Genomic DNA, 27,888 nt, shown 5'->3' on the forward strand with positions numbered 1-27,888 from the left:
TGCCATTTTGCTCCCACTTCATTTTGTGAGCTTAACTTGTCTGGAATTTAAGGGAAGTGGTGTGGTGTATTTTTGATTGTGATTTTTGACTTGCTTATAATAGTGAAATGTTATACAACTGTTGAGTAAATAAATATATATTATTTTACTTAGAAACCTTGAGTCAGTGTTTTCCTGAACCATAGTAATTGCTGTCCCTTGTGTAACCACTTGTACTGCTCACTTACACTTGAGATAAATCTGGCTGCTCCGCTACTGCTACCACTATAACTGTGTAGTATAGGTTGTACCAAAGGTGAAATTGTACTGTCACTTGTAGTCTTAATTGTGTGTAGTGGTCCCAAAGGGTACTGCATATAATTCTGCCTAACAGCCGTCTTGCAGAGGACTAGTATGAAAACAAAAAGTAACTTTGTCTCTATTGAATTTGTATGAATAATCTATGGATGCTGTGAAACATAGAGATGATGGAGCCATTACTCTTTGCATATGCATACGCAGAGAAAAAGAGAAAAACATGGCAGCCCTCATTTGAGCATCGGATAGAAGTATTTTATAGATCTCTCCTCTTCGGAGATATGTTAATTCCTGTCCGACACTGGGCTCGCAGAAAGGGAGGGAGCTTTGTAGGCTTTGCAATGAGACAGATAGGGGGTTTTACATCTCCCCCGAGTGCCATGAACTTTATTCAATCAAACAGAGTCTTTTCCTCCTTCCTCCCTCTTTTTCCTCTGTAACTTGTACTAAGCGCCCTTATACTCCCGGATCCGGAGCGCTATAGAAATATAATAAACAAACAAACAAACTTTCCCTTCTAACCATTAGAGACCCTACATATGGCAGGCCGCTTAAACGGCAAAATGCAAACACATGCCAAAAGCTGAAAAAAACTTTTTTTACAGGGGGCTCTCAAAATGTTCCACTTACATTGTGACGCACATAACAGCGTTAGGCTGAAGTAGTGCGTGGCGGAACACATTTCATAAATCACATAAACCAAGCTCAGGATATTAACTTTTTAAGGCCAAATACATGCATTGATGATACAACATCAGCCAACCAAGTTCATTCATGCAGATGTAAACATCTGCAAACCGCAAACACGAAACCTCACATACTCACATTACCCCTACTAGGTAATGCGCACTATGGTCAAAGGGACACATGAACTGGGAAGCGTGCTGTTCACTAAAACAAACGATTCTCAACAACAGTTCTGTACTCTCATTGCATCACAGCATGAAAACATAAACATGAACCTCAAACGGAAGAAAATAATATACACAAACTAAACAACAAAAGAATTGGCTGAGTGTTCTTGTTTCTTACACCTTTCTAGACGCTGACGTCATATTTTATTGTCTCAGAGTTCTTGTGTATAGATGTCCTTCTGAGCTTAGCTTTGACTTTAGGCAGTGCCCGTGGGTTAACAGTGGAAGAAAGAGTTCAATAAACTCGATTAAATATGAGATGAGTATCATTTTCAACATCCATTTGTATGACAGCAGAGGCTGAGGATACATGGAGAACCGAAGAAGGGATATTGGATACATTTCGGTAGACAATTTCCTCACAAACTGGATGCCCAACGGAATCATATTTCTTAGAAAGAATAGAAAAGGGAATAAGAAAATAGTTGGACCAACCCATTTTAATAAAAGCACAAAGAACAGAATATTTGGGAACTAAAATATTAATTTGTTCCAGTGTACATGAGTAGAGTTGAGTAAAATGTGTGGCAAAGAATACAAAGATAGTAAGAAATTCTTGAAATGTAACTAACTATTGGTATAAATGGGTAGGTTTCTGGAAAATAAAAAAATCCGAAAATAATGTTTTTGGGAGTAATCCAGGACTACTTAAGACAGAAAATCAGAAAATTCATCCGAAAAAACAGGACCGACACTCGTGGATGGTATATAAAATGAAATACAAAAGTATCTTTGGAAGAAATAACAACAAAAATAAACAATAGCTCAAAAAGAGGAAAAAGAAACCACTGGTAGAGTTTTGTACTGGAATTGTAAATCAATAATACAGCCAAGCCCCCATCCTCTTTTACCCACTCAGTCCGTATGTATTAGGAACAACTTCATCAGAATAAATAGTAGACGTGGGGGAAATGCCAGGTTTCTACCAAAAAGGACAAACTCTAAAGAGAAACTTTGAATTGCATCTCTAATTTCTGACCATTTAAAAAAAAGGGTTGCAGAAAATAATGTCTTTTTAATATGAATGTGTTCTTCAAAAGGAGAAAGAGAAGAAGCATCAGAGAAATTGTTTTATACAGGCAGTTCCACCAAAAAGGAACATGTTCGGGAATTGGGTGGCACAGATGCGTACAGAAGCAAATACCCTGTAAGGAACCAGGAGAGTTACATTCTGGAGTCAAAACCTACGAGGAAGTAAGTTATCTGATTAAAGCACTTATGGCAGTCTGCAATTTCAGTTAGGGGAAGTAGTCAGGAAACCAATAATCCATCATTAGGGGAACCACTGTTTCATTCCCAACCATAGTTTCTCAATGAAAATTACTTACAGGAATCAACTCAAAAGGCAGAAGATGCAGTATAAAAAAGAAAGAAAAAAACTCCCGCCCCCCCCTACACTCCCTACCCCTCATTCCCTTACCACACATTTATTTCAGCACAGTCACCAAATCCCTAATGTTCATGAAAAAAAAAATATACTGTGCATTATACAAAACCATCCAATACAACCATGGCAGCCAAATAAAAACGTATATGTCATCAGTAGCAACACTCCAATGCAGCAAAAGGCAATGGGCCTATTAACAAATGCTTTTTACATGGTGCAAGCCCATTGAAAAACTATTTTGTAAATCAGGCCCAATATGTCACCATCAACCACACTCCCAATTCCATATGCGTACATAAATCATGCAACCTACCGAGCACAGCAATCCAGGCATAGAGAATCAACAGCATAATATGTTGAGGAAGAAATAAACATGCTCTTAACATATATGTACGCCCAGGGCTTTAAGTGGGCCGGGGCCTGCCGGGGCCGGGCCCCGGCAGTCTCCAAAAAGTGGGACTGAGCCGGGGCCCTGCCGGGGCCCCCCCTTCCACTGAACGTAACATTGGCGGGATGCATTATCCCGTCGCGGCGGCAGCCGCGACGGGAGATGCGCCTGCCATGAAGTCAGGGATCTGACAGAAGTGGCAGCCAACCACAGCGATGCTGTGCCTGGCTGCCACTTCTGTAAGTCATAGTAACTGCCTCTGGTGACCTCTCGCGCGAGGGGTCACCAGAGGCAGTTACTGTCCCTTTGTTTCCCCAGGTCGCCGAGGCGTCTTTAACCCTCGGCGAACCTGGGGATTCCTCGACATTTTTCGAAGTTTATGAAAGATGGCTTGAAACGTACACAATTCAAGCCATCTTTTATAAAGCTTTGCCGACGGACAATTTTGTCCGTAGTCAAAGTTTTATAAAAGATGGCTTGAATTGTGTACTTTCAAAGCCAACTTTTATAAAACCGAAATGTTTAAAAAAAAATGGCCTGAAAAGTAGGCAAACCGTAAGGTATGCACACACACATATATATGTATGTTATATATCTGTGTGCGTACCTTACTATGGTTTGTGTACTTTGCAAGCCATCTTTTCTAAACATAGAAATAAATATGCTATAAAAGATGGCTTGCAAAGTACACAAACCATAGTAAGGTACTCACACAGATATATAACATGCATATATATGTGTGTGTGCGTACCTTACGATTTGCGTACGTTTTAGGCCACGCCCCCCACAAGCCACGTCCCCAAATGAGGGCCCCCCCTCGATTTCTTACCCCACTTAAAGCCCTGTCCATCACAGAGGTACCACACTTCCAATTTAGGAGTCCATGCAATGCACAAAACCCTCTGATACAACCATTGTAGCCAAATGGAAACTAATAAAAGACGCCATCAGAAACAAACTCCAATGCAGCAACCATTAGCTCGGGGAATAAAAGAAAACACGTGCACATGTGCAGCGCCAATTTGCTCATATGTAGGCACAACACAGTATAATCAAATCACATCCACCCTTTTCTAAAACATGGAAAGGCAACCATCAACAACCACTGAATCGCATTGACCCTTTTCTAAAACAAGCGAAAATAAAGCTGCTAATATTTCGTCAAACTGGGGTATTTGCATGCTGCAAAGGTATGCATGCCAATGCAAAGAACAATACATATATTTTAAAAAGATAGAAGATAAGTTCATAATACACAAAACAGATTTACCAAATAACAAAAAAATAATACTTGTTCATAGTTCACCTTTACTCTCCCGACAGCATCCACAAAAACTACAAAATGAAAAGGCCACTCTGAAAGGTTCGCCAGCAAAAATGTGATTATTGAACAAGTCAGAAGGGAAAGTATCATCTCACAGTTCTTTGGGTCTATCCCTCTCGGGAACAAGTCTAATCAAATACAAATAGTAAAAATGGCAGCCTTTGTTTAAGTTTGATAGGTATCTCTAAAAGGTAATGTTCCTAAAGGGGAAGTTCGCTCAGAAATGTTATTGGCCCAATCGATCTGGCATGTATTTTTGAGCATATATTGATCGTAAAAATAAAAAAAAAATCAAATGCATCTTACCTTAGTTTTTCTCACATTTGCACATTCGAAACTGACTGGTTGGGTACTGCTATATTGTGCTAAACCTGGCCGTTGATCCATCGCCCTAAATTCAAGTGCCCCAGCGGCAATAATCCAGATCACCCGCCCCTCAATCTGACATCATTAGACAATTACGCCCCTTTTCACAACGCCAATACACGTCTCATGTCAACGTCTTCTATGTGCATTCTTTTGACATGTCTGCATGGAAATGTCAAGATGCCTCTTTCCGCGATAAGTATAAACAAACCCTTTCTGATCAGACAACATTGGAGTTTCTTTTTCCTTCATCGCCAATTTGTTTCATTCCGAGCCTCAACGACTTCATTTTACTCTGTTCAGCTATCTACCAAGTACGACGTCCTGAGAACAGGTACTTACCCTATCTCAAATGAGTTAACCCTGTAATCACTTTTTATGTAAACATTTTGTATATAATTAACAAATGTCTTTACCAAACCATTTTAAACTTCATTTTTACATATGTCAATGCCAAATTTCAAAGTGTGTGCCTATTATTCTTGTCTTTGCACTATGGCTTTTTGGAACATGGCTGTTTCTTCTCGTATTTTCCTTTTACATTGCATTTTAAAGTAATACTTAATTTTGTTACTGCATACAAACAAAAACTCCTCACTGTTGATTTTATACTTCTTCAATATTCCGGAATTATGATAACAATTCAACCCTATATTTACGAGCCCGAATATTAAGAAGAGGAAATGGTTGAACGAGAAAGAAGTCAAAATTATGGGGAATCTGATGAAAGTTGTGACGATCAATCACATGAGCCTGCTACCAGTCGCATGGAAGACTTTCCCACCTGGTGAACCTGCCATCATTGTGAGGTGATGCAAACTTTGGTGGAGAACTGCTGTTGCAACGAAAACTCTGACTGCTTGGTCTACAGAGCCGAAGAAGACACTCCACCACTGTGTGTTATCCAGCTGAATGACTTCAGGGCATCCTGCCTTACAAGATCTGTGTTGTGAATGGTGATGGTCCTTATGCAGAACTTCAAGCAACAGTTCGCCCTCATAAATCAAGTAATGAATATGTTTAAATGTTGTATGTTGTATGTTTTACAACTAATAATAATATGAAAAAATCAGGATGGGAGATTAAAAGAACAGTAATATTTTGGATTTATTTATTGGATCTCAAAACAATTTCTTTAGCATTTAGCTAGATATTTGCATTTTTTACAAACAAGACAGTAGAACGGACAGGTGTTGTATTTTAGCAATGGGGGGTACTTATGGGTACAAACCTCTTGATTATTGAGGTAGTGTTCCTCTATTGGTGCACATTCTCTAACAAACAAATGAACATTTCAATCTAAACAAGAGTAAGTGCTACCCAGGGCTACTGGTGGGCCATGGGTTTTGGAAAAAACAGTACACACAACAATATACATAAACATAAAAGGTGGGTTAAGGAGTTGTGTCACAGATTATCGACACTGTAGTGTTTCGGCCAACGGTGGTAGTTGTTGAGAGCACGCTATTGTAGTGGCCTTCTTCAGGATAGGAGTGAAGGGTGACTCTGTCCGTGCGTTTATCTGTTGGGGTATAATGGAGAAGTGGACATCTGTTATGATCTCTGTGATATGTTATTTTTGCTTTTAATTACTTATTAGTGGCTAACTGGTGACGAAGAGATACACGAACGTGTGTATTGGAGTAAGGCTTACCATCGAGTATAAGTGCGGCGGTATACCTATACTCGAAAATCCATCAATATTTCATGGTGGAGACTGAAGTGTATTTAATACACTGCTGAGGGTCAGCCTGGAGATCCTGGGTCCAATGTTTTCTCCAGGATGTGGCAATGCCTATTGGTGGCAAGGCGAATCAGCAGGTCTGTTTAAAGAGAAGACGAAAGGATAGCTAGTATCTATTCTGTTTGAAATCCATGTGGGTGGTCACAACAATGGTGATGCTAAGAGTGCGTGCTGCAAGAGCACGTTGTCTATAGGCAAGTCACACGGTGCAAGGTCGACGTGCGGTGAGCACATCAGACTCTGTCCCACCACTAGGTGGTACGTGACAGGGTTCGAGTGCGTGCCATGTGAGGGCAGTGCCTTTCTGTTTTATGAAGCCCGTGATGACATGAGGGCGTGGTGGTATACACACTAATGTGTGTGTAGAAGGTATGGTAACGTTTTGCATAGGGACTTAGGTTTCTGCCGTGGCAAAAGCCTGAGCGTAGTAAATGCCTGTGTGGTAGTGGGGGCATACAGATGCTTATTGAAGGGGTGGGACCTGTGCGGGTACTCCTGTCCGTTATTGAAATCGGAGTAGACTGGTGACTGGAGATCCCAAAAGAAAGTCTATGGAAGTGGCAAAGCAGGGCATCCGAAAAGATCTCCAGTCACCAGTCTACTCTGATCAAAGTGCCGAATACCATGTACACCTCAAAGGGTTCTTTCGCATGGGGACAATTGGCCACATGGTCACCCCAGACCCGGAGTCTCCAGACTCCCCTTTGAAGACCCTGTCCCTGTAATAAACACATGTATGTGTCCTTTGACTTTGTTCCAGGCCCATTACGCTCTGCTCATCCACATCCATTCCCCTCTGGTATCAATGGCAGTTCGCACCTGTGACCATGCACTCACAAGGGAGCTGGGTGGGTTGGAAAGAACAAGGTGGAGATTACCATGTACACTTCAAAGGGTTCTTTCGCATGGAGACCATTGGCCACATGCCCACCACAGGAAGGAGTGAGATAACAAATCCCATCCTATCTCCAAACTCCTCTTTGAAGAGCCTGTCCCTGCAATCAGCATATGTCTGAGTCCTTTGGCTAGGTTCCAGACCTTCTGCGCTTGCCTCATCCACATCCACATCCATCCCCCCTCCGGTATCAATGGGTAGTTCTCACACCTGTGACCGTGTGCTCGCAAGGGGGATGGGTGAGTGGGAAAGTACACGTCAAACATTCACATACACGCCCTCTTTTCTAAGCATTTATAAACACCTTTGCTAGTGGAGTTTGCCTACAGGTTGAAAGGCACTGTGAAGCCCAGACGATTTGCCTCTCTAACCCCAATTACCATTTCAAAATATTTGGGCAATGGGACCACAAGGCAGGCTGAACTTAGGAGCCCCATTGTCAAATGGATAAAGAGTAATTCTGAGGTTGTGAGTGGGCACCAAGAGGACCAGATGCAAGGAATTGGGCGATCTGGCAATAAAGCCAAAACCAGCACTATGAATAATACTCAAAGAGCTACCAGATCCACCTCCAATAGTCTGCCTGGCCCATTACCAACAAAACACATGGCAATGGACTCCTTTAAAGAACACCCAAGCGATTGCTCAAAGCCCTTGCGAGATTTGAGATCATTAATACCCCGCTGTCAATTGGTCAAACTGGAGGAACGGTCCTCAACGGCTGCTAGTCCCTTCCTAAACCGTTTCAGACTATTGGCAATATGGAAGGATTTCCCGTGGCTCTCATCAATTAAAAGTAGGAATTTACTATGCGTCGAACTACCAAAGTGGGACAGCCCCACAAACCGGGCACTTACCAAACTGGCTTCATCTGCCATTGCATCCCTAGTCTGTGCTTGCTCACCTACACTGTTTGAGATGGGATTTAAACTGATGGTATGCCACAATGAAAATGAGAGGGGGATAAAGTTTGGCGTGGTGGAAGATTGCTGAGGCTATGCTGCTAGCAACCTGGAACAGGCTGCCTGACCGAGCCAGCAAGGTGATGCTGAAACAACTGTACACACGATGAATACTATCTCCTGGAATAAAGCAGGGCTTAATAGAGTTATATCTAACCTGGAATGGTGCAACTTTGCCAGAAAATATAAGGTGCTGCTGTTTCAGGAGACTTGGTCACTAAACCCTGAACATTTCCAAGGTTACATAAACCATACTATTCCAGCGACTGCGGGCACGAGGGGCAGGCCATCGGGGGGCCTGCAGATTTGGATTGACATAAACCTGGAGTGGAAGATGACCAACGTGTAGTCCCACCCAACGGATCTGCAGGGCCTCTCGGTGGCAACAAAAGAGGCAGATCGATTCCTGCTAGTTCATTTCTATAACCGACCCAAATTATATTTTGACAGGGGGGTTATGTCAAAACTCCAGGAGCTGACCGAATCAAGCATCCCCTTGATCCTTCATTGAGAATTCAGTATAGTTGCTGGAGCTATGAATTTCCAGATTGAACCTCTGAAAGTAACACTAGAGCTTTGGGGTGACCAAAACGCAGCTTGGTCTATTCCAATTCTCAAGACCTCTCCGCTGAAAACGGCCCATAGATGGGTGATCAAAACAGCTTGCAATGTTGCAAACCTGAACCGAAGAGCCTGCAATGTCAGAACACCAGCTGACCAGCCAGCGAAAGCAACATTCACTGGTAAGATTAGCTTGTCGCCTATAGACTACATTTTCACCACAGGCACTAGCTGGTCCAAGGTTCTGGGTTTTGAAATAGTAGAAAGAAGCGAGACTGACCACTACCCTCTCGAGAAACAATTCTGCATAATGGCACCAAATCCATCGCTGAAGTCAAACCGGCACCGGAGCCAAGCAGCGATTAGCTTTGACACCGTTAGGAAAACCATGAACTGAGCTAAATGGATAAAAAGAGACATAAAGCCAGAGATGTATGACTCCATCAAAGATAACTTGGGAAATATCCACAGTAGCAGTTTTAGAATTTGAACTAATACGTAGGAAACTGACCCCCTTGCTAACATATGTACCAGGCCACCCAAAAAGAAGACCACAGTGCCAAATGCTTGGTATGACAAGGACTGTATAAGGACAAAGAAAGCCATTGTCTCATGCAAAAGAACCGATGCAGTGCTGGATAAGCACTGCCTCCGGGACCTCAGGGCAAAATATAAGGCCCTAATACTAACAAATGAAATGAGCTAGCCAAAACAAGGTGGGCAGTCCTGCATATGCCAATGGCACAGGGAGAAAGTGCCAGCTTTTGGAGACTAGTAACATATAGGGAGTCGAACGCCAAGCAGGCTCTTCAATGGCACCTCTCTGCAGATGAGTGGTGGACCCATTTCTCTAGACTGTATGCAAACCCAGACCCATCAGCAGGGAAAGTGTTTGGGCAAAAAGAGAATGATTCAATCTAGTGTCCTGGCCCATCATGATCGACGAGGTCAAAATGCCCTGATTTTACAAAAATCGGGAAAAGCGGCTGACCCTGACCTGATCCCTGTGGACTCCTACAAAGATAACATTTTAATCAGGGCTCCAATTCTGCTTATTATTTTTAATGCTGTTACCTGTGAGGGAGAAATCTCCAAGACTTGGAGAGAGGCAACCATAGGAGGGTACATCCAGAGAACTATCACCTGACCTCTCTACTAGACTGTTTCGGCAAAATATTCAGAAGAATAATCCTGAACAAACTTGGGTGAATGAAGCAGGGATTATTACAGAAGCGGAAGCAGGCTTCCTCTGCCAGCAGAGGCACCGTAGACCATTGCTTTCCTTTATTTTTACGGATCCAAAAAAATGAAATTCTGACAAAATCTAGGTTCTATGCTATTTTCCTCAATCTAAAATCCGCCTTTGATACCATCTCAAGAATTACCCTTTGGCAGGTTCTATGGGAACGTAATGTACCTAAGCCACTGGTGGATTTTATTAAACTATTACATTAAAAATCTGAGGCATCAGTCCGCGGGGGAGCAATCAAGGCCGTTTGCAGTGAATAGAAGGGTGCGCCAGGGATGTGTCTTGATGCCACTCCACTTCTTACTTTATATACAAGGCCAAATAGATGCACTAGGAAAGGATGCCCTACATGCCCAAAGAATTGCGAATAAGAAATGGCCTACCCTTTTCTATGCTGACAATGCAGTCATTCTGTCCACATCCCCTAGGGGACTTGAGACATCACTGGCTGTTTTTAAGAGTAATTGCAGCGAGCTTGGCCTGGAACTGAATCCGACCAAAACTAATATTGTGGTCTTTAAGCCTCCCTCTATGAAGAATATCCCTCTGAGAATAATGAGAGATGGCATAAAGTCGGAACAAGTCACATTTTTTGACTACCTGGGAATTAGGTTCCAACTCGCCAAGGCTAGCCTGGGGAAGTATAGCTGTGGAATACACTCTTTTTTCCAAGCCATGGTAGTGGGGCAATTTCCCCCGCACTGGAATTATATGACAAGCAGGCCTTACCAGTGGCACATTATGGGACAGAGCTGAGGGGTGACTCTAAATCGGTCCCATTGCCAAGTATTGAGAATAAGCTTTTGAAAAAGTTAGTCTTCTTACCTACAAGTGCTCCGATTTTCTTGGTGTTAGCGCTCCCTAGCGATTTTCCTGTAGCAGACTAGACTGCCCTCAAGGCAGTGCTCTACTGGGTCAGACTATGGTCAACATATCGGGAGGCTCTGAAGAATTATTTACTCTTGGAGGGGGCAAAGAGTTGTGGTTGGCTGGCCCATGAAAAGCATCTGTTATATATGTGGAATGAGAGCTCTCTCTGGGATAACCCATCAAATTGTAATCATTTGGTAAAAGTGGAGCTTAAAGCAAAGGCAAGGAGGAAAGCTATGGAAAGGCTGAAAGTGCAATGGGCCTCCTTGAAGAATGCTCCAGAGTTTCCACGCAGCAAAACGATGGGAAACTTGCTAAGCCTTCTAGATGAAATCCACCCCCCTTATAGGTATTCTTTGTACATAAGAATGAGGCTGGAGATATTACACACAGCATGGTACACCCGCTCATGGTCAAACTCGAGATCTGGGCTATGCCCATTGTGTGCTTCTGCTAATGAAACATTAACACATTTAATGCTCATTTGCCCGGTCACTATGGATTTAAGGAGAGTGTATTTGAAACCACTATTTGTTGTGCTGGGAGTGCGTGGCACGAAGGAAGCTATGCAACTTCTAAAGTGCTCAGTCGATACGAAAACTGTTTTTTCCTCTGCACGTTATGAATAGTGAGCCTGCCTATTAAGGCAGCGACATATGGGAACGTTTTTTAAAAGAGAGGCTGCAAGCATGCTCTCCTCATAAAAGCGATATTGGATGAAGATGTAACAACACTTTCACTAGTGCTCCAGTACTTATTGTTTAACATATGCTTTTTATCTTATCCCTTTTAACATATGTATAGCTAATCTATTGTACTTTTCCTGTATAAACTGTTAAATTGAATTTATGCTGAAGGTTTTATGCCAAATAAAGCTGTTCAATTGAATTGATAAGCACCTTAATGTTATCAGGAAAACAGCTCTTCTATCTGCAACAGATATTGTCATTGTGCCGCTTGTTACCTTGGTTGCTGAATCGGCTCATCTATTTTTCCAAGCAACGGTTAGTCAACGATTGGTTTTTTCTAGTGTCATTGTTTTCAGCTTGGTACCTTTCTAGTGCTTTTTACTCAATTTACATCGTATTTCGATTTTAATGTATCTAAAAGACTTCACCATATCAACCTTTCTCACATGACAGTGTATTGTTTGGAAATGTAATGTTTCATAATCCGCATTTTAAAGGTTTTCTTAGGTGGCTCAGAGTTTATTCAATGAACCAGTAATACATTTCTTCTTGTGGTAGAACAATGATTTTTGACTAATTTGATCGCTTTGATGGTTAGACCAGGTGACAGGGCATTTTTCAAAGTCTAAAAAAAATAAACTTTCAAAGCTATGTGATGGCTGAATTACTCACTGTGATACTTTATCAATTCTATTTTTTTTTTTATTTTTACAGATCTTCTGGATAATGAAACATCAAACAATGCCTTCAAGTATAATTTATGGTTGTCCTACTATCAGCCATGTCAACCCTCCTGGTACAGTGATGCATGGTTTCCAAAGGAAATTATGTTAATAAGAACATGGTTGTTGAACTGTGGATTTCCAGTATCTGAGATTAAAAGCAGAGCCAAGGATTTCTTGGAGGACGTGAGGGGAAATCGATTGCACGTCTGCAGCAGGCACTTCTCGTAAGATATGTACGAACTATCAAAGTACACTAAAAAGCATCGGCCCAGACTCCTTTGCAAATTACTTACCAATGCAATTCCAACTGAATTCCAGAGCACGCTAGTGAACATTGAAATAGTGTGTCAAAAGGTAAAATGATGAAAGGTTTGGAGTTTTTTGGGAATATTGATATCAATATGTTTTCTCCCAATTTTCCATTGCGACACAATGTACAGTAGTTTTTAAATGATTCACTTTAGACTACTTGGTGTATCCCTATTTTAGGGATACACAAATAGCTCAGTGCAATGTAAGCCTTTCTAAAAACTTAAATAGTGTCCTCTGAAAATTGGTTATTGTGGTAAATGTGTTAATTACCGTGTCTGGCTTTACGTAGACCACTCTGATGGAAGTACAGACCGTTACCACAGTGGAAACCACATACACGTCAAATATCTAAATGGTGAGGCCAACCGACATGCACATAAACTTATTTTACAGGGTATGAAATTGTCTAAACTTAAATACTAATGTACGTTTTCTATTGAACACTGTTATGAATATATACATTGAAAAAAGGACTGAAATTCAACTTCGACAACTATTCTGGAATCAACATCAAGTAATTTTTGTACACTATTCATTTAGATGTGACTACATAATACATGTATATGGTCAAGTTCAACTTAAAACATATTGATCATTGTTGTTTATTATATTTGCTATAGATATAAACTGGCATGTGGGATCGTATCACAATATCAACTTTTTTTTTCCTAACATTTTCTTGCTTTATTTGTCATACATCACTATTATAACAACAATTATTTTTAAAAGCGGATACAGAAACTTCAACAACGTACAATTCTTCTATTGCAACCGGTCAGGAGGATGATGTATGAGACGTGAGACTTTACTGGATGATATATTTTGTTTAAAAGTAATAAGTAAAGTGGTAATGTATTTACAATTAACAATAATTTGGACAAATTGGAAAGCATTCAATCAACAACGTTGTTGTGTTGTTCACCGACAGACATGCAACAATGACAAGTAATCCATTACTTCCGGTTTCTCTCTTCCTCTCCCCTGCTGATGTACCTGACAGCTCCGTGCACTGGTCACCTGGATACCCTCTGAATTCGGGCCCAGGCTCCTGCATGTCCAGTTGCCCTTGCACTGCCTCTGGGCTCCCCCAGCACTTAAGGGTATGTTCCTGCAACCCTGCAGTCCCTTCCCTCTGCACTTATGAGCCACCTGCTGGCTGAACTTATTGATTTAACTACACTTCTCCCTTCGCCACCACCTCAGGCACTTTTCCCCTTTCCTCTTCCCCTCACGTGCACAATCTAAATGGCACAAGGCCTAGTGAGATTGTTGTTTTGTCCTCCCTTTGTTCCCCCCTCATTGTTTTGTCACACCTAGAAACACTTGTGTACAGGCGTGTTATAAATGCCATATTATATCATTACATAAACATTGATTGTAGAAGAATTACATGGAATCTTTTGCTCTCTGAATGGTGTATGTATGTGTTAATAAACTGTCACTGCCTACCTAAAGCTCAATAGGTACAAAAAAATGCAACATAATTTTGGAGGCAACAATTTATTCACTTTGTTTTGCAGGATGATCTCACACCAATTCCCTGTGACACAGGGGAGGCTCGCCCATAATAGGCAAGGGGGCAGCGACCCACCAGGTCTTGGCCCCCTCTCACCGCTTATGGAGGAGCCAGCCCAGTGAAATACGAGCACCCCCTCAGCTGTGTTTTTTCAGCTAAGGGAGTGCTCTTAACTGTCAAAGGGAAACGCTGTTTCCCTCTACCAGTTAAAGTCACTAACCATGCAAGCTCAATGAGCCATGCAAGGCTGGGGGCATTTGTTTCCTCATTGGAAATTCTGGCTGAGGAACTGCATGTCTGTATGTGCAAGGGGCGCCTCCTCGCACATACAGACAGAGCAGGCTGGAGTGGGGCATCTCATCACCCATGCTCAGGCCCCTCTATGCTTGAGCAGAAACCAGGAAGCTTCATGATTATTGTTCATGCTAGCAGGGGCCTGACCGCTGATGAGGAAAGACCTGTGGCAGAAGGTACGTTTGTTTATGTTCTGTTTTTTAAATAAAAATTATCTTTATGGATGCGGGCATGCTTGTTTTGTTAGGTGAATGAATGTATGATGATGGATGTTGGTGTGCATGAGAGCGTGATTGCTGTGTGTATGTTGGGTAAATATGTGCGTTTGTATGTTCATTTATTTATGGATGCATGTATGCTTGTGTTATGCGTGCATGATGGGTGATTGTGACTGTGAATGAGACAGCAAGTGCTTGCTGTGTGTATGTTGTGTAGGTGTGTGTGTGTGTGTGTGTGTGTGTGTGTGTGTGTGTGTGTTTGTGCTGGTCCGAGATGATTTTGATGAGTGGTGGTAGGAGGTTTGTACAACGAAGACATTTAAAAAATGCCTTTGTTGCACAACCCCCTCTCCTCCCAACCAGCCAAAATCAGCTCTCTGTCTGAGGTCCTGAGGGGCCCAGGGGACAGCAATGCTATTCTTTTACTGGATATCTATGATAGATGTCCAGTAAAAAATACCATCCCCATCCACAGGACCCCCAGTGCCTGGCATACACACATAACCACATTGATTGTGTGCGTGTGTGAGGAGCTCGAGACCCAGGGGACAGGTGTGTCATTTTTCTACTGGACATCTATCATAGATTCCCAGTAAAAAAAACATGCATTACCCCAGTGCCCCCCAGCGCCTCGCATACACACAATCACATTCATTGTGTGCGTGTGAGGCACTGGGGCCCAGGGGGCAGGCACAGCATTTTTTACTCGGTATGCCCAGTAAAGAATGCCAGCCCAGTCCCCTGGGATTCCTAGTGCCTCACATGCAATGTCAAGCCTGACCCCTAAGCCACCCAGCGCCTCACATGTACACACACTTGGTTGTCTGTGCATGTGAGGCGCTGGAGGGCAATGAGGGAAGGAATGCCATTTATTGATGGGCATCTGATAGATGCTCAGTGACAAATACCATGACTAGGCCCCCCCCCAGCACCTTGCATGCACACAATTAATGTGTTCCTCTGAGGTGCTTGGGGCCTCAGGGGCGGGCATGTCCGTTTTTCCTTGGCATCTATGCCCAATAAAAAATGCCATGACTGTACCCTGGAACTCGAGCTCCTGACACACATTTGCCCCCAGCACCTCACAATCACACATAATCGCATTTGTCATTAAGGCGCTGGCACACCATGGAGCAGGCATGCCATTTTTTTTTACTATGCATGGCTGATAATTATATCACTAGACTTGCATTTTAATTCAGCCAGGCTAGCCATTTCTTTTTCTGGTATGACATTTTGTATTGGGCATCTATGGTAAAGCAAGCATAAGTGTTATCATGTAGCTAGACTGGCATTTCTATGCAGCCAGCCTAGTAATTTCTTATTGTGGTATGACATTTTGTACTTGCATCTTGATAAAGCAAGCATGATAAGTGTTATTATGTAGCTCGACTGCTATTTTTAGTACAGCCAGTTTGTATGTTTTCATACTTTGGCATGCATTTTTTATGGTAAAGCCAACTGGAGCATGTTCTTACGTGGGGATACTGCCATGGACATGTTTTCTTATAGTATCATTACTGGCATTATACACAAAGCAAACATGAGTATGTTCTTATATGGGAATAATAGGGTATAATGGTGCAGTCAGCATGGAAATGTTATACTGGCACATATTGTGGGAAAAGGCATCATGAAAATGTGTTGGATAAATGCTCCTGTGCACTGTTGGCGACTTGCATCTATTGGATGTTTTTCTTGAGTTACCCTACAAAACCAAATTGCAAACTGTTTGGCTTTTTACCCAATTTTTCTAAAAGTGTGCTCTAAAATGCACCAATTTCACCCATTATTTAAAAGAAAGTCTAAGGGGGAAAAAAAACCTGAACGCCCCTTGAGTGGTGCAGGCTCCCTCACTACGTTCGGCGCTCTAGCATATCTGCAACAAATATTTACGCCCCTCCAATTCACCAGCAGCCACTGTGGAAGCTCACCAGGTACCATTTCAAATATTTTTTTTATATATTAGAGCTCCACAGTGTTCGACTTTATCTTATAAAAAATGTAATTGTTATACATGTTTTCACAAAAAAAGTCTTCCAGTGACTTACCGTCTCTGTTTTCTATGTATAACTGATGTTGTAAAGTTGACAATCAGAAAAACTAAATTCTCAAGATGTACTTTATGAGATCAAAATTGTTTACCTATTACACTATTTTTTTGAATTTGCTATGTGCAAGGTGTGTACTACTGAAGGGTTGTGATTGAAGAGACACATGAACCTGAGGTATACATATGATACTGTACAAGATCAGGTATCATTTATGACTGTATCAAGGCACGCTAGGCTTTTTTTTTTTAAGGTGTTGCTTAGAATGTATTTAATTGATGTTACATTTTGAGGTTGAAATTCATATTTTCTGTTAGTATCCTATAAATTAAGCATGTCCTTTAATCAATTAGAGGCCTAGGATGAAGAGGAGCAGAACGACTCAGACCACACCACAAAGTAATTATGTGGCTTGCCAAACTGATGTCACTTGGGAGCAACTAAATGTTGAGGCTCAGCGTACTCGCTTCAAGCTTCAGAGTTGTGATGCAGATGTTCAATGGCCAGCATTTGAACTGAATGTCACCAGTGATCCAAGGAAAGTAACCATGGATCACTGCTACAGCACACAACATCCCCAAGAAGAGGCAGACACACGAAGATGTTTCACAATTACTTGAAGACCTGCTCACACAATCCACATCCTCTACAAAATGTCAAATAAAGATATAATGTTCCCTGTTGCCATGGAGAAATATGGCTTCATTTAATCTATTGAACTTCTGCAAATAAAGGGAATGCAATTAGCACTAGTAGCGAATGACAGGCACATTGGAATAGCAAAGGCCATGCAAGAGCAGTTCCCACACAAAGCATTAATTTGACATATGGCACGTTGCAAAATCAATATCTAAAAAAATAACAGCTGCAGGTAAAAAAAAGGGTACAGAAGAAATGTTAAATTGGTCACAGTCTCTCAGCAACCATCTTTGGTGGAGCTGCACAACCTGTGAGGGAATGTGTAGATATTATTCTTGAAAAGTGGCATTCAATGCTGCACCATTGCTCAAACACGCACTCTTGGGAAGAAAACTAACATTTTCACGAATGTGTAACTGGACCTTTGAGTAAGGAGCAGGAGCGTAAGAAAAAGTGGTTGGTGCCAGGCTCCCCTCCTCACACACCACACAAGGAGATTGTGTGTGACAAAATGCTTTCAAGAGACATGAAGGGACTCTCAGAATTCTGCCACAGTGGAGATTTGGATCTGTTCCATAATAAGTGCCTAAACTACAGGTCTAAAAGGTTGCCTTTCGGCATAGACTGTATGGAGGCCAGAACAAGACTGGCTGCACTTACACACAATGAGAACATTAGTAGGGAACATGCCAAAACTGCAGGAACGATTGGGATGCCTCGTACAACATGACATTTACAAAAAGAAGCAAACAATGGGTGGCAAAGCCAAATTTCCAGCAGATGGATTTTGAATTTGTTAAAGATCTGGCCATGCATACACACGGAATGGCACCAGATTATGTTCCCGAGGCCCAATCTATGCCACAGAACATTGCAAAAGTGGCTTGTCCCCCAAAACCTGAACTTGTTGAAAGGCTGACTTCAAGATTTAAATGGGTTGTGGTCTTTACAATTTTATCCTAAGCAAATTTCAGTTGTTGGTATAATGTTTGTAAACTGTGATCACACAAAACATTTAATTGTATAAGAGTTGAAATGTAAATGTTGAAGAATTTCTTTTATTTTAATTATTGTTTGTGATGTAATATTAGTAGATATGTATTCATAAATCTGTTTTCCATGATCTTTTCTTTATTTTTCCCCTAAATATCATTGTTTGATATTATAACAATAAATGAGAATGTGATTATTTTAAGTCTGTACCTTTTTGAAAAATCATGGAAAAGTCTTTTATTATAAAAATTCTATATACATTTTTTTTTAAATTTAAACAAAATATGTAAAAGGTCATAGTTAAATGTTCGTTACGAGAAATAGAACATCAATAGAAAGAAATGCATTGACAAAATTGAATCTTTATAGTAAAACAGGTGCCAGATGTAATATACAATTTGTTACAATTTATCTTGCATACAGAACATGAATTGTGAGGAAAAGAGCAATTAGTTGTGTGGTTCATAGTGATCGTGCATTATGACAGAGCTGAAGATGAGGGTACACGAGTGTGGACGGAGTAGCCCCACTGTTTTCAGGAGTCCCCCCACTTTGTTTCAGAGGGCACCTTCAGATGCTAATTTCTGGTGCAACAACATTCAATTGGTATTTTAATGAGTACACCCACTTTTTTGGGGTGGAGGGCTTGAACACTGCATTATGGTTTGACTGTGCACAACGCTGAGCAGAGAGACTGACAATATATTTTAGCATGCAACAAAGATGCATTTTATTGTAAAGTTTGAAGACCATTACTTCTCTGTCGCATTACATTAAGATGAGTCTCAATTGAAACATATGTTCATAATGCAAGCATGCACCACCTTGTTAGAACAAGAAAGGAGTTGAGCCAGTTCCACAAGGAGTTGCATTGGCTGGCAAGTCATAGATCTTTTGCAATATTCACTCAATCTACTGACCTACCTTTCTTGATTTATACCTCTGTCTCATTTACCCTATTTTCCATACACATCACCCTTTGGTGTTCTTTCTTTGCACCACATCCTTGTTGCCCATTTACCCTCCACTTCCGTACAATTAACTTTCATACCTCGGTTACCCTTTTGTGCCATCCCTTTACTGTTTAATCAATTCCCTTTCCTTAACTTGCACGCAAACCCTTCCCTTGTCCAAACTGCACAGTGACTAATTGCTTGTAAATCGCCCCCTTATACTGCCCTGGTTAACATGCAGATGATAGATCACCTTTATTTGCCATTCATCCTTTGCCAGACAGAACAAGAAATTTTGTTCAGGTACTTGATGGTAATTGTAGCTATGGGGTTTTCACTTGGACAACATAGCGAAAGATGCTGAGTGGACTTGGCATTTATTGTGCTGATATGTTGGACTTTCTTGTAAAGCTGACTGCATATTTCAATTCATGGAATCAGAGGGAACTGCGAGGGGTGTCATCCTTGGATATGGTGATGGAGAGGGAGTAAGATGACCTATTATATGTATTTGTATTTTCAAAAAGTGCTGGCGCTTTTCTTCAAAACACTTGAAAAGGGCCATGGAAAGGGGTGAAAAGGATGGCATCGCAGATGCCCACATTCTCATGACCCTTTCAAGGAAATGCCTAAAAGGGAGACTATTGACTATTACGTACATCAAATATGACCTGTAATAGTATTATTCTACTATTAAGTAATACCTGACTGTTAAATCTTTCTGTGCATGTTATTCAACCACGCCCAAAAGTGAGTACCACAAGCTACCACATTTGTAAGATTCATGATTAGTATTCAGGGTACTATTAGACTCTTTTTTTAGTAATGAACTCATAAGTGCTCAAGAAACTCACCAGAACAGAGGAGAAGCAGTCATGCAGAATAAAAGCAATGAGAAACTCTTATAAGATATGGAATCTAACTTCCTTGGCAAGTAGGATTCATGGTAAGTGGCTGTGGATTGCAATAGACCGGTTTATGGGCCACATTGTTAGCCAACATTGACATCCAGGGGCACAGAATATGTCATGTAAATGTATACTTTGCCGATGGCAGTATGAACACGCGCCTGTGGCAAATGCTCATTTCCATCTCACTGTGGAGGCCCACATGTGGAGGCCACCCAGGCGCACCTGCAACATTGCTGAAATAAAGAAGATTGCTTGACTACATCTACAAAGAACCCAGCAAGCCTTTCAAAACTCTCATTCAACGCAAGCTGGAGTTTGAAGGATGTTGTCTTTTTTGTACTTTGCACCTCTGCCCCTGGGAGCAACAATCCAGCCAGCCTGGTGGGCAATTGCCACTTTGCCACCCCTTTCCTGGCCTGCCCATACCAGCTCTATATATTAACCCACCACTTTTTATCCATCAATATCCATGCATCTGTATATCACGCTGTAACCACCTATGCTGGAGAAGATCTGTAAAATGAGTTTGTGCATTTTTGATCTGCACTGAAGGTGGGTAGCGAATAGCTAGGTATCTAATGCCAATACATACTTATCAGCTGTTGGGAGGTAGGTGCATTGTGTTACAAGGGTCAAATTATTTAATTTCAGAAGTTGTATTGTGTTTGAGGTGGAAAAGCGTATTTTCATGATATGTGTTCAAATTCTGTTTTTTGAAAAGTGAGTAGATGGCTTGGATGTGTACAGGTACGATACAGTTAGGTTTCGTTGTGATGGGCTGCTTGAGTTTACATTGAAGAAAGACTGGCACGTGTTTGTAAAATCTCTTCCAACAGTAATGCAATCACCACCTTGCCTGTTCATAAACGTGTGGGCAGACAGATCTGCACCTGGTCCCCCAGCTGCATCATGGCTTCTCTTCTGGGCATCTATAACAAACAATAAAAACATGCCCAGTGCACATGACTGGTGGTGGCCATGAACACACCGCAATGTGTGATGTCTGTGTTCCGCACCACTCCTAGCTGCATGTGTTGAAGTAGCCCAAAGTGAGGTAGGAAGTAAATATTTTGTTATGTGGAATAGTTGAAATATTTCATTAGTTTCACTGCAAAGCTTGCAACTGAAAGTAGAAAATAATATTGTTCATTTGTGTGGCATTGTTCCAGAAAACAAAACCCTCCTTTTGGATGCCGAAAACACACAATAAAGGGTCTCTTTGTTATTTGTCCTTAAATCCCCCATACTAACAATTTGAAGGATACAATATGTCGAATATCCACAAAGAATTGATAGGATTCACTAAAATGAAACTGAACATAAGGAAGTTAAGTTTCCATTACTGAGATCTGTCGTTCGTTCGATCTATCTTTACATAGAGACAATGGAAAATCAGCGAATAATGTAAGCAGCGTTTTACATAATATTTATGCGACTAAAGTTGGCATGCATGCTTCATGATTAATGATGTCCCGGATTAATGGTCAATTTGATGCAAAGACTAGACATCATATGTGTACATTTTACCGTAAATTGTTAATTAACATATTTATGTACAGTGTATATTATAAAATGGGTACTGAAATATATTTTTGCATTCCCACATAGCTGCATCCTGGAGATGTGCGTTTGTCATAGATACAATCTTCCTGTGGATGGGTTTTTCAACTAGAATTGGACAATAACCATCGACAATGCATCTGTAAAATCAATATTCTGGGACGAACGTCAGGCACCAGTTTGTCCATTTGTGGTGGCAGTAATACGGAGCAACAGGCATGCGTTTATGCTATGATTATGTGTGAATAAAAAAGTGTTGCATTTCAAAGTGAAACAAGTCCTTTCCTCCCTCTAATGGAACACCTTGTACGTCGAACAAACATCGCAGATAGAACACAAGCGCATTAGATTTAACCACATGGAACTTTAACTACACAATGCAAATACAGGCATTAATCTATCAATCTATGCAACCAGCAATATTTAATGAAGCTGGCAGTAATAGAATATTGTAACGCATGCCATGTTTTCTAGCTATCACATCTATTCGCAACAAAAGTTCTCAATGTTTTCGTGGATGTAATCTTCTATTTTGAGCATTATGTTAAAAATGTAACTACTTGTTACATTCCTGACTACTACTATTTTCTTTAAAGTATACGTTGATTTCTCCTTTTTGTGAAAAGAAAGAACTTTCAAGCTGTCTGTGGATGGGTGTGTTGATCTTCCTGTTGTTTTGTTAGGGAACGTTATGACGTAGGTGACGACAGGGTATGTTTGGATACGCTGTCCACAAACGTAATGAGAATAGGTGGAGCATATCATTTGGACTAGTGATGTCAGCTTGAGGGGCGGGTGATCTGAATAACTGTTGTTAGGGCACTTGAACTTAGGATGATGGATCAACGGCTAGGTTTTGCACAACCCGACCCGTCAATTTCATATGTGGAAATGTGAGAAAAACGAAGGTAAGATGCATTGGATTCTTTTTTTACGATTGATCGATATATGTTTCAAAATACATACCCGATCGATTGGGCCAGTGCAATTTCTGAGCGAACCTCCAGTTTAATGTTTCCTCAGTGTCTCCCTATCAGCGCACTCAGTCTCCAATGTCAGATGTCCTTGTTCTCTTGATTGTGATCCTTTAGCTTTCGATGACTTGTCATTGGAGAAAGGTCCTAGACCTTCATCTAGGCAGATGGTGGCTGATGCAGTTGGGGCACAACTTTGGAGTTGGGTCTGAGCTGATGTTCCCAACAAAGCCCAATGATTCAACCAGATAGACAACCACTTAGATTTTATCGGTCGTTCTAGTGGCTCATGATTAGTCCCCCACCCTGGAGCCAATGTCCTGCCACCTAGCAGCACAATCTGATCTTTCTCCTTGTCACCACACAACATGCTAATTCCTAAGGGGCATTCACTTAATCCCTTCTTGTTCACCCGGGCTCCATTTGAGAGCCTTTGACGGCTGCCACATGACCATTCCTCCTTTCTTCTGACTCGCACAACCCACAGACTTAGGGGGCCTGTGTCCCTGTCTCACTTCCTTGACTCCCCCATGCGTTCTCTCTACCTCCTCGTAATATCTTCTCTTTTCTTATCTCTAATGTTTACCTCGTCCTTACGTCTTCTCGCAATCTACTACTCAGTTCTCTTCCTCTCCACCTCAGCTCTTCCCTCCTCCAACTCCTCTGCAGTTCTTCTCTCCACCTCCTTCAATATTCTGTCCTAATCCTCCTTATCTCAGTTATTTTTGCCTCCTCTTTAACTCTTCTCACTACCTCCTCTTTAACTCCCCTCCCATATCCTCCTTACCTCCACTCATCACCTTCTTAAATCTTCTCTGACTGCAGTCTTCGGCCTACACAACACCTCTCCAGTCTACTTTCTCCTATCTCCAACCCCCTCTGTACATCTGGCCGCTCCAAATACTGACACTGCCTCTTAATGCTTTCAGGCTTTTCCAAGGCTGTGATTCTTGCCCCTGGGCTGGACTTTTTACTATTTAATGCTGCTCTTATAACTGTTCCCTGTGGGTGAGTGGTGGATTACTATTTAATGCTGCTCTTATAACTGTTCCCTGTGGGTGAGTGGTGGATTGTGTGCCCAAAGTTAACTGTTGAGTGATAGTGTGAGCTGCGCAAAAATGCAGAACAAGACTATCAAAGGCTCATCGATCATATTGGTTTTCAACCACAGCTTAAGTAGACGGGCTGATGAAAAGCTCCCACTGTGGTAGGCAGCAGGACTTCTCACTCAATTCACCTCTTCGCTGCAGTCTTTGCTTGATTCTGCTGCCAGATATTGTTGGGGTATTTTCCTGATAGGGTGAACATGTAGCTCTGTAGATTGTATTATTGCTGAGAGGCAAGACAAGCTTGCAACATCCTACTCCACTCACTAGACCTCTACCTTTGAAAGTCAAACCCCATTACCCTTCACTGTTGTGAATAGAAATTCATTCTGCAAGATGTGCAAGTCTGTTGTCGATGCAGATTTCTCTGCTGCACTGATCACATGACTTAAATCCTTCCAGAAATCACTTGCTTCAGCGATGATCAAGATCGCCATCTTCCTTCGTAAACCCGGTTGTAATTTACTACTGTCACCACTCAAACCCTCAGTCCGAATAGTTTATAGCATATGAATCCACAGAACTGCTTCAGTAAATCTCATGGTTTAACTCAAATGATTTACTTTTATTTTGGAAGTGAATTTAACTAAGAAATGCCTATCAGGCTAATAATAAATCAACAATTATATTGAAGTTCATTGTTATTAGTTGAAAGGGAAAATGTAGCTTTATAGATTCTATTCTAAGCATTTATGTTAGAATGAAGCACAAATTACATGAGATCATGTGACCGAATAGTAATAGAAAAAGTATAATAAATAACAAATCCGCATATAGTATGAATTCTGGTGTGATGTTGGATAATGCTCTAAACCTCAATATTGCCATTCCAACATTTATAGACTTGAACTTTGTATAGGTAGAAACCTTAATCATATGCAGAAACAGGAGCGGAACTATAGGTAAATTCTCATTTACACACACACACGTCACCCTATTTTGTTCACTGACATACCTCAATTTCGGTAAAAGTCTTTAAGCATTGGATTAGTAAAATACAATCAATGCTCAGCAAGACAATTATAATAATTTCCATTCCAGGCACAGTATTACCATTTTTGGAATGTTCAAATATCATCCAAGCCAACCTGGAAAAGTAAAATTAACTCCTGATATGTGGTTCACTCTCATTATACCTCAAGCTTGTCCATGCATGAGCTAAGCACCCAGTAAGCATGAAACAAAATCCTGAGTAAATTATCTATCATAATCAAATGGCACTCTTAAGCAAGGTCACATTTTGCACTGTCAACGTCTAATAGTAACAGAAGAATGAAAACATAATGTAACTTAATGCATTGCAACAACACAACATCACAAAAGTAATCATAGCATTTAAATATTATAAGATAATATCAGACTGCATATTTATACGGGCATTTGCATTGCATAAAAAGATTTTTTTAAATCCTCAAACTACATATATGAAGTGTGCAAAGAGCACTAGGTAAAATACAGACATTTCTGAAATCTCTCCGGTTAAACTGTAAATAGAGACCCTGTGCTTAGAATACAGCATCATCGGAATCAGTCCATGATCGAGCTTTGTTAGTCACACTTCTGTCCAGTAAAACACTTTTTTTTGTTTACCCCCTGCTGCACAACATTATCAAACCTTTATCTTTCATTGAATTTCCTTTCGAGTTGTTTTGCTTCAATACATTGCATTAAATGTGGCTTGGGGCAATGATTTCTTTCTAATGTACTCTTCAGCATGCACAGAGTATAAAACTGAAAAATGCTGTCTCGCAGAAATGTGTGCCATGGGCTTTTGGTGACTTGTGTGACCAAGTGCCCTGTTTTTCAGAGTTATTTGATGGTGGGGTCACAAAAAACGGGCACTCCACCACTGAGTGACTGTCAACTCCATGGCCTCTTTAAGACACTTTAGGTACAACGTTCCTATGTGGCCACAGTGCTGGGACGCCTGGCTTCCCTCGCACAGGTGCCGAAGCTGTTCCAGATTACAACTAAATTACAAAAGGGAGATGGAAATTCCAATATGGTGCACGTAGTTCCCAAAGCAGTGGTCCAGATCCATCCAGGCCCAGGGAACTATGATTCCCAAGTTCCCTATGCAAAGCCGCCACACCTGATCCCCATTACAAGAGGAGGAAGCTGGGCGAAGGGGCCCATGCCCTTTAAAACCTCAAGGGCTTAGTATGTAGGTGGCTGCAGAAGTAGGAAGAACTACTTCGGTGCTGGGTGGTCTATGGAAGAACAGAACCTGAGGAAGGAGTTGGATACGGGAGAATGGAGCGGAGACCCTGGAGCATTGGGTGAGCAGGAAGGAGGCTGGAGAAGAGGACCAGAAGATTGGGGTAAATAGGAGACAGGAGGCTGAAGGGAGGACCCGAGAAGCTGGATAAAGACAGGTCCTGAAGTGGGGGATCAAGATTCCCAGTAGGCTGGAAGGAGGAAGACTCTGAGGAAGACCCGGAAAGAAGTTCAAGGAGTTTATGAAGAGATTGACCTAGGGGTACAGGAGAAGGAAGTAGCGGGGGGAGAGAAGGTACAGAAAGGGGTGAAGAAGAGAGGGATAGTAGGGAACTTTAGACTCTGAATTGTTGTAAGGGAGACGGAGAGAGCAGTAACATGGAATTAGCAAGCCTGAATTTTTCTAGGGGAGGTGCCCAAAGGAGTGCAGGGGTACCCAAAAGGGTGATGGAGAGAGTGATAACACAGAAGTAGGAAGCCTGAATTGTTCTAGGGGATGTGCCCAAAGATGTGAAGGCGGTTCCCAAGGGGACAGCTGGTGCATGAAGATGGTGATGAGAGATAGACAAGGAAAGGATAGGAAATAAAGGAAAGTGATGCAGAATGGGTAGAGGAAGTGCTGAACAAGGTGATGGAGTAGAGACACTTCTGGGAACGGAAAGAGGGCTTGTCAGATGGAAGTGAATCTTGTATAAACTCCAGGAATAAGGTAATGAAGATGTGGAAACGAAGACTGGTGATTGACTAAGGGAGGAGGTAGTACAGAGATGTGCAGAGGAGAATTTTGGTGAGAAAGTAGTAGACGTGAAGACAAAAAGGGCTACCTCAAGAAAGATAGCCAAGGAAGGTCAAAGTTTTGTGGGAGTGAAACTTGAGAAACCAGGGAAAAGAGAGGGATTGGAACAGGTAGCTGCGTTAGGGCAGCCTCCAGTCCTCCTCTAGCTTCACTCAATTCTAGAAGGCCTGCCTCTCACAATCCCATCTATAGAATCCAACCACAGGCTCCTAGTATGGCACTAAAGGCCAAGGAGAAAAGACTCTAAGAACGGTGAAAAATAGGGTGCAGTAAACCTTTAAAATACAGGAATGTGAACTCACAAGTGTTGGATGGATCTACCAGGAACATCCAGCCCTAGACATACGGCACTGTCAGAACTTAAAGGTTTTCCACAGCACTGCCCTACAAAGGAGAAGATCCATCCCGACAACTGAGATTAATTCAGGCACTATTTGTTTATTTTGACCAAAGGTATGCACATCTGTTAATAAAATCCCATGTTAACTTGATTTCTCTGTCTGACCGATTTGTTGATCAATGTACTCTGTGTGACACTTGTTAAATTAGTTGTGTCCGATACAAACAAATGATCGGCCAGAGAGCGATGATGCGATGGGAGGGGCACACACAACCGTTGGCAGAAAGCGTGCTGAGAGGATTAGTCATGTGACGCGTTAACTAAAGAAGGAACAAATGACAATAAAAGGGATGTATTGTCTTTACGGGAGGCAGGATATTCTTCTGCTGGAAGATCTAGCAAGAGTTTCCGGTGTTTTAAGTTTCAAATTGGTTAGCTGACTAGAGATTGATGAAAGGAGGCGGGTCTAGAGGATGGGTCTGGCTGTTGTGTTCACTTCCCCATAGAAGTAGGATGCTGTGTTCTTTTCTTGAAAGACAACAATAAAGTTGTCTCAGTTTGTAATCACGCAAGTGTTGCGTAAGCCTAGATTCTCTGACACTGCACACGTTGTAAGAACAAAGGCTGCATGCACAGA

General features: G+C 41.6%; 1 protein-coding gene across 1 annotated transcript in view; it reads right to left on the reverse strand.

The window, feature by feature from the left end:
* DNAH6 (dynein axonemal heavy chain 6) overlaps positions 1-27,888 on the reverse strand; it is a 3,423,448-nt gene that overhangs the window by 1,238,673 nt on the left and 2,156,887 nt on the right. The window lies entirely within an intron of this gene.

The sequence above is a fragment of the Ambystoma mexicanum genome, chromosome 6p (genome assembly GCF_040938575.1).
Source record: "Ambystoma mexicanum isolate Mex_15411 chromosome 6p, UKY_AmexF1_1, whole genome shotgun sequence".
NCBI classification, from domain to species: Eukaryota; Metazoa; Chordata; class Amphibia; order Caudata; family Ambystomatidae; genus Ambystoma; species Ambystoma mexicanum.